The following is a 13,482-nucleotide window of genomic DNA, read 5'->3' on the forward strand; positions in this document are numbered from 1 at the left end:
AGAATGTTCTACATATTAATGCAACTTTAAAAACACAGTGCATGGCCCTCGTCAAATTACCATTTCCAAGACCGTGATAAAATGTGGCTGCCTTGACATAAAGACTTGAGGAAGCATCTATAGTTTTAATCAATAGGCTATGATTCTTTATGAATTCCTGAGCAATGACACACTGATGCTACGAAAAGGAACCCTCAAATATATGAGAACATGCCCAATGCTAAATATAGGCCAATCAGTTTATTATTTTTTAAATCATCAATACTAGACTATAAGAAAGAAAAGGAAGATCACCACCTCCATAAAATTTTAACCATGAAACCATCAAGATATTGGAAGAAGATATAAATACCATTTGACACGGGTGCAGATAACATAAATTCATAAATGACAAGTTCACAAGAAGTGAATAAATAGCTGCCCAAACATCGACCTGGATTCTCTACCATGCAGGGACCTTCTGTATTGTACTCTCATAAATCCACATGATTCTCCAATTTGCAAGAATCCTTTGTATTATAATCAAAACATAATCACTGTAAGAGTCCAATATATCAGCTTTACCAGATGGAAATGTTCAGATTTCAAAACTTGAAAGAGATTAAGTCACATTACAAAAATTATCAAAACAGATCAGTTGAAAATGTTGTTTGTAACTAGGGTTATGTATGGGTTCGGATTGCCTTAAAGCAACATCCGAACCCCTTTAGGTCCGGGCCCTATCCTAGGGTAACGCGACCCTAATATATGCCCAGCCCAATATCCACGCTATGCTAAATACACGCCACCTAATATATTGGCGTCAAAACTCAAAGGAGGCCGACTTGCAATAAAGGATTAAAAATGTGTATATATAAGAGACATTTTGCAAGTCAATACACACTCATCCATTCTGCAAGCAAATGCAAAAACAGCTATGCTAATAAGGTGTGAATTCATAAGGAAGAAAGCGAATTCATCCAAACTTGTGCGAATTTGTTCAAGAGGACATAGGTGGTGTTGTACAAACTTGGAGAACTTAGAAAGAGCAGATCTGCTATACGAAAGGATCAGATCTGACAGAGAAGCTAAGTATTGTATTTGTGCATTTAAGAGGAGAATATATAATCTGACCTGTGGGTCTTTTATGCTGGGTTTTTCCTCCTTGGAGATTTTCCCAGGGTATGTGTGTTTGTCTACTGATTACTTACTTTCTGATTTTACTGAATGTTAACTTATTTGTGACAAATCTAATTACAATCTAGGGCATAAATAAAAGATATAAGTCTGATTAACAAACCTAGGGTATAAAATCACATGGTATCAGAGCTAAGGTTTCACTAACATCTGATTTTTAGCAAATCAATTGTTGCATATAGCTGCTGTTTGTTTTCAGATTAAAATGTCAGGTTTAAAGGCTAAAGATAGACTTGAGGGAGCCATTGATTTTGCTGCTTGGAAAGTCCGTATTCTATTGATCCTTGAAGAGAATGATTTGCTGAAATTTGTAGAAGAAGAAAGTTTGTCTCCTCCAGAAGATGCTGAAGAGCTGAAACAGTTCAAGAAAGATTCCCTCAAGGCTAGAAGAATCATAATTGAGTCTGTCAAGAATCATCTTGTCATTGTCATATCAAAGTTCGTATCTGCCAGGTAAATGATCAAACACTTGGAAGGGATGTATGAGGTCAACAACCTCAACAGGGCTCTTGCTCTAAGATAGCAGCTTCTTCACATGAAAATGAAAGAAGAAGACTCAATCATAGCCTACTTCATGAAGATTAATGAACTAAAGGACAAGCTAAGCACTCTTGATTGCCAAATCTCGGATAAAAATCTTGTTATGATTGCATTAAATGGTCTACCTGATGAATGGGAACCATTCATTCGTAGCATTGGTGGAAGAGCTGATCGTCCCAACTTTGAACGTCTTCAATCTGATTGCATCGAAGAGGAATCTCGAATTGAGGTAAGAGGAAAACTCAAGAACTCTCACAAAGATAATCATGTTCTCTTGGCTAAATCTAGGAAAGGTGGACATTGGAAGAAAGAAAAGAGAAGCAAAGATTTTAGATCCTCATCCTATGATCCAAGGAAAAAGTCGAGATTCCTCTCACATTCGTTGCTTCAAATGTGATAAGTATGGTCACTATGCCAGAGATTGTCAGAATGACCCAAAGGAAAGGGAAGCCAACTTAAATGAAGTTGCCGAACAAAGTGAAGATTATCTTCTTATCTCTGCTCTATCCAACAATGTTCCTACGGACAGCAATACGTGGATACTTGATAGTGGTGCCTCTAGACACATCTCAGGATTTCGTGAGCATCTCTCAGATCTGATTGAAAAAGACACCAACCTTCATGTAGTAATCGGTGATGATGCTCGATACTCGATAAAAGGTTCTGGCACTACCTCCTTAAATCTAGATTCTGGTATTTCCTTACTACTCTGTGATATTCTCTTTGTACCTAGTATTAAACGAAATCTGATTTCCATTTCTGCCTTAGAAGATAAGGGGTTGCAAATAGCATTTTCTGAAGGGAAAGTACTCGCTTGGCCTAAGAAATCTAATTTCAAATTTGCTCGTATTATTGGAAATAGCTGTGATAGTTTATATAAGCTTGCAGCTAACCCAATCCAAGCTCTCATTCATGAGACCCCTGAATCATGCGAACTATGGCATAGAAGATTGGGTCACTTACACTTCCAAGTGACCCCCACTCTCAGTAAAATGGTTAAAGGTATGCCTAAACTCAGTTTATCTCATGATGATGCTTGTAAAGGTTGTGCAATGGGTAAAAATATAAAGAATCCCTTTCATAAAAGCGATAGTAGGGCTAAAGAAAGGTTAGAACTTATTCATTTAGATTTATGTGGTCCTATGTCTATACCATCCCCTAGCGGTTTCCTATATTATCTTCATAGATGATTTTTCTGGAAAAACATGGATCTATTTTTGTTGGCATTTTTTATGTTTATGTTGTGATTGTCATTGATGGATACACACTTGCATTGAGATCCCCTTTATATGTATGAGCTAGAGCTCATACCGGTATCTGTTCCAACCGGTATGTCGTATTCTAGTCTTTAGACTATTGGTGATTTTGCAGAAAGTGTTTCCCGGTCTGAAGCGGCATGTCGACCCCAAGCGGTTCGTAGATCTCAAGCGGTACGAGGGAGCAAAGTGGCATAACACATTCTTACCAGTCTTCATTTTTGTCAAACCGGCAACCGGTATTTTGTATGAACCGGTAATACTCTGTGATGAGTTACCAACCAGGATTTTGTGATGAGTTATCAATCCACCGATTGTTTTACGGTGCCGACACACTGGCGGTGCTTCTTGTGTCGTGTTACTGAGTATATCTAGATTCATTGAACCTAGAAAATTGAAATGTAATCCTATTGGACCGACATGAAATCAGACTCCTTTAAAAGGACATCATGTCTAGGGTTTTAGGTGGTTGTTGAAAGTTTTTGTTTGTGCTAGGGTTTAAAGTGGTTGATGAGTTGTTGTAAGAGCGATCTTATCTGAGAAGATCAAGTTGTAACTGAGTGAGAGACAGAGAAGACTGAAGTAATGATGGAATGCATTAGCTGTGAGCTATAATGGATCTAACCAAGCAATCTGTGCTATCTGATAGATCACACACTTGTTGATTACTTACCTCTTTGACAAGTCTGTAGCCCTTAACCGGGTAGGCTCAGAGTAGCCTTTGTAAAATCCTCTAACAAGGTGGTTCACCTCTGTGAATCTAAAATCCTCTAGCAAGGTAGTCCTTGATCGGACTTATCTCCTAACAGAGATTGAGATTCCTAACAGGATCTGTTCTGGCGAAAAACATTGTAAGACATTAACCGGTCTGACCTTAACCGGTCTGGTTTCTATTCTGCAGATAGTGACTTGTAAGTCCCATCTCACTGTGGTTTTTCCCATTTGGGTTTCCACGTCAAATATCTTGTGTTATGGTTGTATTGCTTTTGTGGGTGAATGCTTTATTTGCATTTTGGTTTGCTTGTGTGACAATCGGTCTGTCTGTTAAGTTGTCTTACTGGTTTATCTTTAGACTGTTTAAGTGTTTAAGTGCAGTGTTTTTCGGTATACTAATTCACCCCCCCCCCTCTTAGTATTCATCAATTGGTATTAGAGCCTACCTTTCTATAAGTTTAACCACTTGGAAAGAGATATGGGGGAATACACCTTGAGGGAACTTACTCAACGGCTCACTCAATCTGAACAAGCCTATGATGATCTTACGGTCAAATACAAGGCATCTCAAGCAAAAAAGAGAGAACATGCAGAAAAGCTGATGGAGCTATCTAAAAATTGTTTTGCAGATGAAGCAGTTATGGAAGCCATGATAGCAGAAGTAAATAAGCTGAATGATTCAAACTCCAATCTGAGAAAGGAGTTGGAAGGACTGACTATCCGGTTTAGACAAGAGCTTGGGAACCGGAGGAAAGCTGAAAATCTGGAGAAGGACAGAGATCATGAGATCTCCAAGTTGAAACAAGAGATTAGTGCACTGACTGCTCGCCTTCATGAGAGCAGAATGGAAAAAGGAGTACAAGATGAACTGAACATAGCCATCTCTGAAAATGCAAGCCTAATGGAGACAAATACTGCTATTTCCAAAGAACTCTCTGAGTCAAAGGAAATACTTGCTAAGTTCAACAAGAGCACTGTTAAGCTAGAGTAAAAGCTTGAGTCATCTAGACCGGCAAAGAATACCAATGGACTTGGTTTCTCTAGTCATGAGGGAGGAGAATTCTCAAGAACAAATGCTGAAACATCAAAGAAGCAACCGGCATTCAAAGGAAAAGGTAAGCAGAAATTCAAACCTGTTTGCTTTAACTGTCTTAAAGGAGGACACACTGCCAATGTATGTAGGAGCAAAGCCTACACTATTTTTCCTTACTTTATTAACAATACACCTAGATCCAATAAGTTCAATGGTCATTGTTATGCATGCAACAAGTTTGGGCATAGAGCATCTGAATGCAGGTCTGTCATGAACAACACCGGAAGATATCCTCAGAGGACCCAAGGAGCTGGTCCGGAATCTTTTGTGAACCGGAACCACAACCGGTTTAATGTTTTCAATCATCAGCCAAGAAGCAATGGCTATCAACCGACAACCGGATGGAGAGCAAACTGTTGGGTTTGTCATAGTCATGGTCACACTGCTGCTACATGCACCTACATGCAGAAGGAAGAATGGAAACATGAACAATGGACCTTGGAGAGCACCTGGAATGATTTGCCATCATTGCAACAAACCGGGTCATGCGGCCAGATTCTGCAGAAGCAGAAAGAGCGTATCTGATGATATACCGGTCACTCCAGAAGGAGAAATTGATGTTGAAATAGTTCAAGTGGACATGAACAAAACCTGGAGGAAGAAACCAACAATGTTGGAGGAGGAACCGGTTTCTGCACCTAGTGTGGAAATATTGGAACCGGCAAACTAAGCTTCAAAAGGCTTAGGGGAGCAAACGGTGAAATGTTTTCGAACCCCCGATTTACACCGATAAAAGACCTTAACCGGTATGTGATACCTGTCGCTTGGCAGAAGACCGGAAACGGTAAAAAAGGCAAATTAGGGTTTACGCCCTAATAGAGGAGCATTAATGGCAGTAGGTGAGAGACATGTATAAATGCATTTTTCAAATCATTTCTCACTATCTGTTTTCGAGCAAAGAAAAGTTTTTCAAAGAGCAAAGCGAAGAAAAGGCGATTTGAGCCGAGATTTCAAGAAATTGACAAATCGCGAAGGAGATTCAAATTCAAATTGCAAACGGTCAAGTGGAGAACACAAAGCGGTGATTTAGCAACCAACGGAGTGTAGAGTGGAGGAGAATCAGAAAGCCCTAAATTCGCGTTTTAAGGGTATTTCTCAAGTTCTTAAAATATTCTACAATGGCTTCTGCATCTCATACCAGTTCTAGTGCATCCATTGAGTCTGAAAGTTTCATTCAAAGGAAGTCAAAGTATAATGCCCTATCACAAGTTCCGGCTGGAGTGATAGTAGAAGAGGGAATTTCTAACTATATTGATTGCAAGATTGAAGACCTAGGGTCTCTAGCCATCCACTCCCAACTAGGTCTGTTTTGTGGAAAGGATAAGAAAATCAAACCGGAATATAGTATCTTAGAGAAGAAGAAACTCCATAATGTTGTATACTTTCTGGAAGACTTTACAGAGGATCATATTAGGATCATTTTGAGCAGAGTCCATGGTGACAAGATGTACCTGGAGAGGACGCATGATATCACGCCACAGGCAATTCATGCAGTCACCGGTTTCTGCAACACAGGGGAAGTCCCAGCCTTAAGGACAATAAGCAAAACAGAAATGTCAAGGCTCATCGGTTCAGTGAGCGATTCACGAGGCATGACAGTCAACTCCATCAAGGATGATCTGGTTAAGTATGCCTGCATGGTGATAGGCTACCGAACATTCTCTACCAGCAGAATTAACTCTGTATCTGCTGCAGCGGTAAATGCCGCTTACCGGATGATTAAAGAGGATGCATCATTTGACCTGTGCACCGGTATGCAGAGGCAACTCCTGTCTAATCTGAAGTCGATCAAACAAGATAATGCACTGAGATTCAAGTTCGGACAACTATTGGTTGGGTTGTTCTTCTATTTCTAAGGCTACTTTCCTGGAGTAGGAGATGTCCAGTGGTCTCCTGACCAACTGGTAACCAAGCAGATCAAGGAAAGCATTCAAGCAATCGGAACCGGTTACCCTGATGTGCTGAACAAGTATTTTGATGAGTTCAGACGGAAAATGAGTCAAAGGATGAGGATCTCAGATGACATCGTCAAGAAATATGAAGATGACATCTGTTTCACCATCCAGGTGGACAAATGCTCAATGGAGGTTGTTGAGCCTAGAATGGAAGAAGTGGAGCCAATGGGCTATGAGGTGATGTACGATATGCTGGAAGGGTATGCCTCAACCCTTATTGCCTCACCTCTTGATCCTAAGGCAAAGAGGACCGGAACCTATCTGGAAAGGATTGCACCGGTCGAGGAACCTTCTGTTAAGAAAGGAAAAGAACCGGCAGCAAAGAAGGCAAAGGCAGTGCCTGCAGCATCGGCACCGGCTACTACTGCAACTCCAAGAGTGACCAAGCGGTCACCTGCAAAGAAGAAACCAGAAGTGGCACCGGCAAAAGTCTTTGAAAGAAAAAGGAAGACTAAGTCAAATGAACCGGACTCTGAAGAGACTGAGTCTGAGGAGATGCCACAGAAGGCCAGACAAATGAAGAAGATGAAGAAGAATGAACCGGCAACGTCTGCATCGGTAAATATTGATATCTCCTCATATAAACCTTTGACACATTGTCAAAGAACAATAAAGAATATTAGGAGAAAATTACTTCATGACTTAGTAGATTATTATTATGATTTTAGTGATGAGGAGAAAGAAGAAGTACTACAGGAGATTATTATTTATTTGTGTAAGAATGACCGGTCGCCATCAGAGATTAAATCTCAGACACCGAATTCCTTATATAAGGCATTAGATAATAAATGGTGCATTGCCATAGAAAAAGAACAGGAGATTAGGGAGAAAGTCTTTGCACAGTACTTTCCCGACCTCTCAAACTCAGAATTATTTGATGTTTTAGACCAAAATAAAGGACTCTTCTTCACAAGGAGAAGAAGACTCTGGCTATTAGAGGGAAGAGTTGATGATGTTGAAAAAGACACTCATCAGTATATGGATCATGCTATCCATGCTCACAAAGCACGTATGGCCAACCTGCAAGCGGAAAAAGAACCGGTTATATCCAAACCGGATGAAGTTTTTGATGAAGAAGGAAACCCGGTTGAAGAACCAATAGACACTATTGATGTCGATGCCCTGGACGTAGAAGATGTCACTCAGGACATACCTTCTGAGGGAACAGGACAGGTGCAACAGGCTGAACAGGGCAGTGAGCAAGCCGAGGACAGACAGGAAGCGGCTAAGGAACAGGCAGAGAAGAAGAAAAGGGATGAAGATGAGAAAAAGCGGAAAGAGGAAGAGAAGAGAAAAGAGGAAGAGGAGAAAAGAAAAGATGAAGAGAAAAAGAAGCCAGAAGATGAGGAAAAAGAAAGAAGAAGAGGATAAGGAAGAAAAGAAGAAGAAGGAAGAGGAAAAGAAGAAAAAGGAAGAGGAAGATAAAGAAAAGGAAAAGCGGAAGGAAGAAGAAAAGAAGAAGAAGGAAGAAGAAGAGAAAGAAGAGGAGAAAAGGAAGGAAGCTGAGAGGAAAAAGAAAGAAGAGGAAGACAAGGAACAAGAAAAGAAGAAGGAAGAAGAAGACAAGGCAGCAGAGAAAAGCAAAGCGGAGAAAAAGAAAGCGGAAGAGGACAAGGCAGTGGAAGCGGTGAAGAGCACACAGATGGAGACTCCTAAGGCAACCAGGAGTCAAGCCAAACCCGCTAATATCACCAGTCCTATCGATCTCCAGTCTGCAAGTGAATCGGAGCTAATGCAAAGCATCAAGGTTGCTCAAGAGCGCCTTGAAAACATTCGAAGGAAAAAGGAGCAAGATATAATTCAAGCGGTTGTAGACACCCTTACCAGTTTGATCCCCGGTACCAATCTTCCCAACACTGAATCATCACTAGCAAAGCTTAAGCTACTATGTACAGTAGTGGATGATCAAGTGCAGAGCCTGGAAGAAGCAGCAGAGGCAAATGTCAAGAAAGAGCATCAAAAGGCTCTTAACATTGCTCTAGTGAAGAAGTTGAATGAACTCCGGTCTGAACTGCTGAAAGACCAAAAGGATATAAATGACGCTTTGGATGAGGGAAATCTGCTACTAAGCAAAATCTGTCAACCCCATCTATTCTACGATGATGTGCTAGCTCAGAAGCAAAAGCTTCAAATGGACTTACAGTCTTACTTGAGCACATTTAAGCCACCTTATGATTCCTTTGCAACTTATGGGCAAACCGTTCACCGGTTTCACATCCAATCAGCCAAAATGGAGCAAGAGATCAGCACACGGTCTAGAGATTTGTAGGAGCTTCAACTAGTTCTACTCCCATGTTTGCAAATTCTTCAGAAGTGTTATCTGAACCAGGATGCCTTGATAGTTACACAGGAGATGAGCACAGTTGATACCATGGAAGAACAGGTCTCCCAGATGCAAACAGAGAACGAAGTGGCCACCTCCCTACTTGAGTCCTGATCTCTATCAATGAAACAATTTTTGCAGGAATATAAATCTGTTTTTGACAAGTACTACTCCTTATTGTCATAAACTTTTATTGTTTTAATATCAAATGGAAATAGGGTTGTTCAGCGGTACTTTGTCATTGTTGGCAAAGGGGGAGAAGCACTCTATTTTGGAGAAGTATAGGGGAGAATTATCTGGTTTTAAAATTTTGCTATATGCTCTGATATCTCAATGTTTATGCTCTGTATGCAAAATTGCTATACATTGTATTGATTAAGGGATAGTGTATATGCTTAGGGGGAGCAATTTTGTTAATGGCATGTTTTTGTTGTAAAACACTTAGATGTCAAAATTTTATTTTCCTAAGTGTTGCCATCAATGCCAAAGGGGGAGATTGTTGGCATTTTTTATGTTTATGTTGTGATTGTCATTGATGGACACACACTTGCATTGAGATCCCCTTTATATGTATGAGCTAGAGCTCAACCGATATCTGTTCCAACCGGTATGTTGTATTCTAGTCTTTAGACTATTGGTGATTTTGCAAAAAGTGTTTCCCGGTCTGAAGCGGGATGTCGACCCCAAGCGGTTCGTAGATCTCAAGCAGTTCGTAGATCTCAAGCGGCATAACACATTCTTACCAATCTTCATTTTTGTCAAACCGGCAACCGGTATTTTGTATGAACCGGTAATACTCTGTGATGAGTTACCAACCGGCATTTTGTGATGAGTTATCAATCCACCGATTGTTTTACGGTGCCGACACACTGGCGGTGCTTCTTGTGTCGTGTTACTGAGTATGTCTAGATTCACTGAACCTAGGAAATTGAAATGTAATCCTATTGGACCGACATGAAATCAGACTCCTTTAAAAGGACATCATGTCTAGGGTTTTAGGTGGTTGTTGAAAGTTTTTGTTTGTGCTAGGGTTTAAGGTGGTTGATGAGTTGTTGTAAGAGCGAACTTATCCGAGAAGATCAAGTTGTAACTGAGTGAGACAAAGAAGACTGAAGTAATGTTGGAATGCATTAGCTATGAGCTATACTGGATCTAACCAAGCAATCTGTGCTATCTGATAGATCACACACTTGTTGATTACTTACCTCTTTGACAAGTCTGTAGCCCTTAACCAAGTAGGCTCAGAGTAGCCTTTGTAAAATCCTCTAACAAGGTGGTTCACCTCTGTGAATCTAAAATCCTCTAGCAAGGTAGTCCTTGATTGGACTTATCTCCTAACAGAGATTGAGATTCCTAACAGGATATGTTCTAGTGAAGAACATTGTAAGACCTTAACCGGTCTGACCTTAACCGATCTGGTTTCTATTCTGCAGATAGTGACTTGTGAGTCCCATCTCACTGTGGTTTTTCCCATTTGGGTTTCCACGTCAAATATCTTGTGTTATGGTTGTATTGCTTTCGTGGGTGAATGCTTTATTTGCATTTTGGTTTGCTTGTGTGATAACCGGTCTGTCTGTTAAGCTGTCTTACCAGTTTATCTTTAGATTGTTTAAGTGTTTAAGTGCAGTGTTTTTCGGTATACTAATTCACCCCCCCTCTTAGTATTCATCAATTTTCTTAAATCTAAAGAGTCTAAAGAAGTCCTAAACAGATTTAAAGAATTCAAAGCCTTAGTTGAAAATACTACAGGAAATCGAATTAAATGTTTGAGATCTGACAATGGAGGTGAATACACCTCAGGTAGTTTCTATGACTTTTGTGTTAAAGCAGGAATTAAGAGGGAGTTCTGCGTTCCCTACAATCTTCAGCAAAATGGAGTTGTTGAAAGAAAGAACAGGACCATTGTTGAAGCTGCAAGGGCCATGATCCATGATCAAGACCTACAACCTTTTCTATGGGCGGAAGCATCCAAAACTGCAGTTTACACTCAGAATAGATGTCCTCATCGCGCCCTAAAGGATGCGACTCCTGAAGGAGCCTTTAAAGGAATCAAACCTAACATCAGTCACTTAAGGATTCTCGGGAGTCCGGTGTATGTTCATGTACCTAAAGAAAAACGAACCAAGTTGGATCCATCTGGAAAGAAAGGCATCTTAGCGGGTTACAGCGAATCTTCCAAAGCCTTCAGGATCTACATTCCGGGTCAAAGGTATGTTGAGGTAAGCAGAGATGTAACTTTTGAAGAAGCTATTGCTTTCAAAAGATCTAAAGGTTCATTAACCATCAATAATGATATGATGATTGAAAATCAAGATTCAATAGTTAATGCTAACCCTGAGACACAGGAGGAGTCTACTAACCTTCTAGATCAGGAAGTTCAGAATGACCCATCAGAACCTATGCACTCTACCGATATACCTCAGGATATTGTGGTCCCCAAGAAGAGACCACTTTGGGTTAGAAACACGATTCAAGATGCTGAAGGATTTGCTACTCCCAGAGGAACCTTTAGAGATTGCAAGAGATTCCAAAATCGCGCCAACTACATCTTTGTGATGTGCAATATCATTGAGTCCGAACCTCACAATGTCGAAGAAGCTATGTCTCATCATGCTTGGAAACTAGCCATGGATGAAGAGTATGGGTCTATCATCAAAAATGATGTCTGGGACATTGTACCCAAACCCAAAGGTAAGTATGTTGTTTCCTCTAAATGGTTGTTTAAAATTAAACATAATGCTGATGGTAGTATTGAAAAATATAAAGCTAGGTTTGTACCTCGTGGCTTTTCTCAAAAGGAAGGAATAGATTATGAAGAAACCTTTGCCCCTGTTGCTAGATATACTTCTATTAGATCTATAATAGCTATTGCTGCAGCCAAAGGTTGGGAGCTGCACCAAATGGACGTTAAGACAGCATTCCTCAATGGAGTTATTGAAGAGAAAGTCTATATTGAGCAACCAGAAGGTTATGTAATCCATAAAAGAGATTCTCATGTTTGCAGGTTGAAGAAAGCCTTGTATGGGCTCAAATAGGCTCCTCGTGCTTGGTATGAAAGAATTGATAAATACTAAATAAGCTTAGGATTTTGCAAGAATGATACTGATGCTAATATTTACTTGAAAGTTTATAATGGTGAGATGCTTATTTTAGTTCTATATGTGGATGATTTATTCTCACTGGTGAAAGTAAATTAATCATAAGATGTAAGAAGGAATTAGCCTCAAAATTTGAAATGAAGGACTTAGGTTTAATGCATTACTTCCTAGGGTTAGAAGTATGGCAAAGATCCAATGAAATTTTTCTAAGTCAAGGAAAATATACTATTGATATTTTGAAAAGATTTAAGATGATAGATTGTAAACCTATGCATACTCCTATGGAATCTAATTTAAATAAGTTAAGTGTTTCTGCAGCTAACTCTGGTTTTGCAGATCCATCTGAGTACAGGCAGTTGATTGGATCCCTGATGTACCTAGTCAATACTAGGCCAGATATCTGTTATGCTGTGAATGCTCTCAGTCAGTTCATGAGCTTACCTAAACTTGTTCACTTGGTTGCTGCCAAGCACATTCTAAGATACCTGCGTGGCACGATTGGCTATGGGCTGAAGTATTCACTGAATACCCCAATCCTCTTGGAAGGCTACTCAGATTCAGATTGGGCAGGAAGTGTCAAGGACAGGAAAAGTACTTCAGGTATTTGCTTCAACTTGGGCTCTGCAGTGATCTCTTGGGCATGTAGAAAGCAATCTTCGGTAGCATTGAGCACTGCAAAAGCTGAGTACATTGTTGCATCCAGAGAAGCAGTATGGCTTTGTAAGCTCCTTGTTGGACTATTTGGTCAAGCTAGTGGTCCTACCACCATTCATTGCGATAATCAAAGTTGTATAAAGATGTCGGTAAATCCTGTATTTCATGATCGGTCCAAACATGTGGAAACACACTATCATTTCATTCGAGATATGGTGCAAAGAGGCGCCATTCATCTAAAGTACATCAGCACAGATGAATAGATTGCTGACATCCTCACCAAACCTTTATCCAAAGTGAAGTTCGAATACTTCAGAGACAGACTTGGTGTTGTGGAAAACGGAACCCTGATTGAGAGGGAGCTTCAATCTCAGTGACTCTATCTCTAGCACTTTGAATCATTCTTTGCTTGTGTGCAAGAATGAATTATATCCAATCTATGCTTGTGTGCTAGATGGATAATTGTAATAATGTAAAGACCCAATGGTGTATTACACTTCTATGCTTGTGTGCTAGAACCATCCTATGCTTGTGTGCTAGGTGGAAGATGTAATTCTATGCTTATGTGCTAGACCCATTCTATGCTTGTGTGCTAGACGGAACTTAGAGGTTCAGATTATGTATTCTCCTCTTCCCTAGTTAAGAGGGAGTGTTGTTTGTAACTAGGGTTATG

Source organism: Cryptomeria japonica, chromosome 3 (assembly GCF_030272615.1).
Source record: "Cryptomeria japonica chromosome 3, Sugi_1.0, whole genome shotgun sequence".
NCBI lineage: Eukaryota > Viridiplantae > Streptophyta > Pinopsida > Cupressales > Cupressaceae > Cryptomeria > Cryptomeria japonica.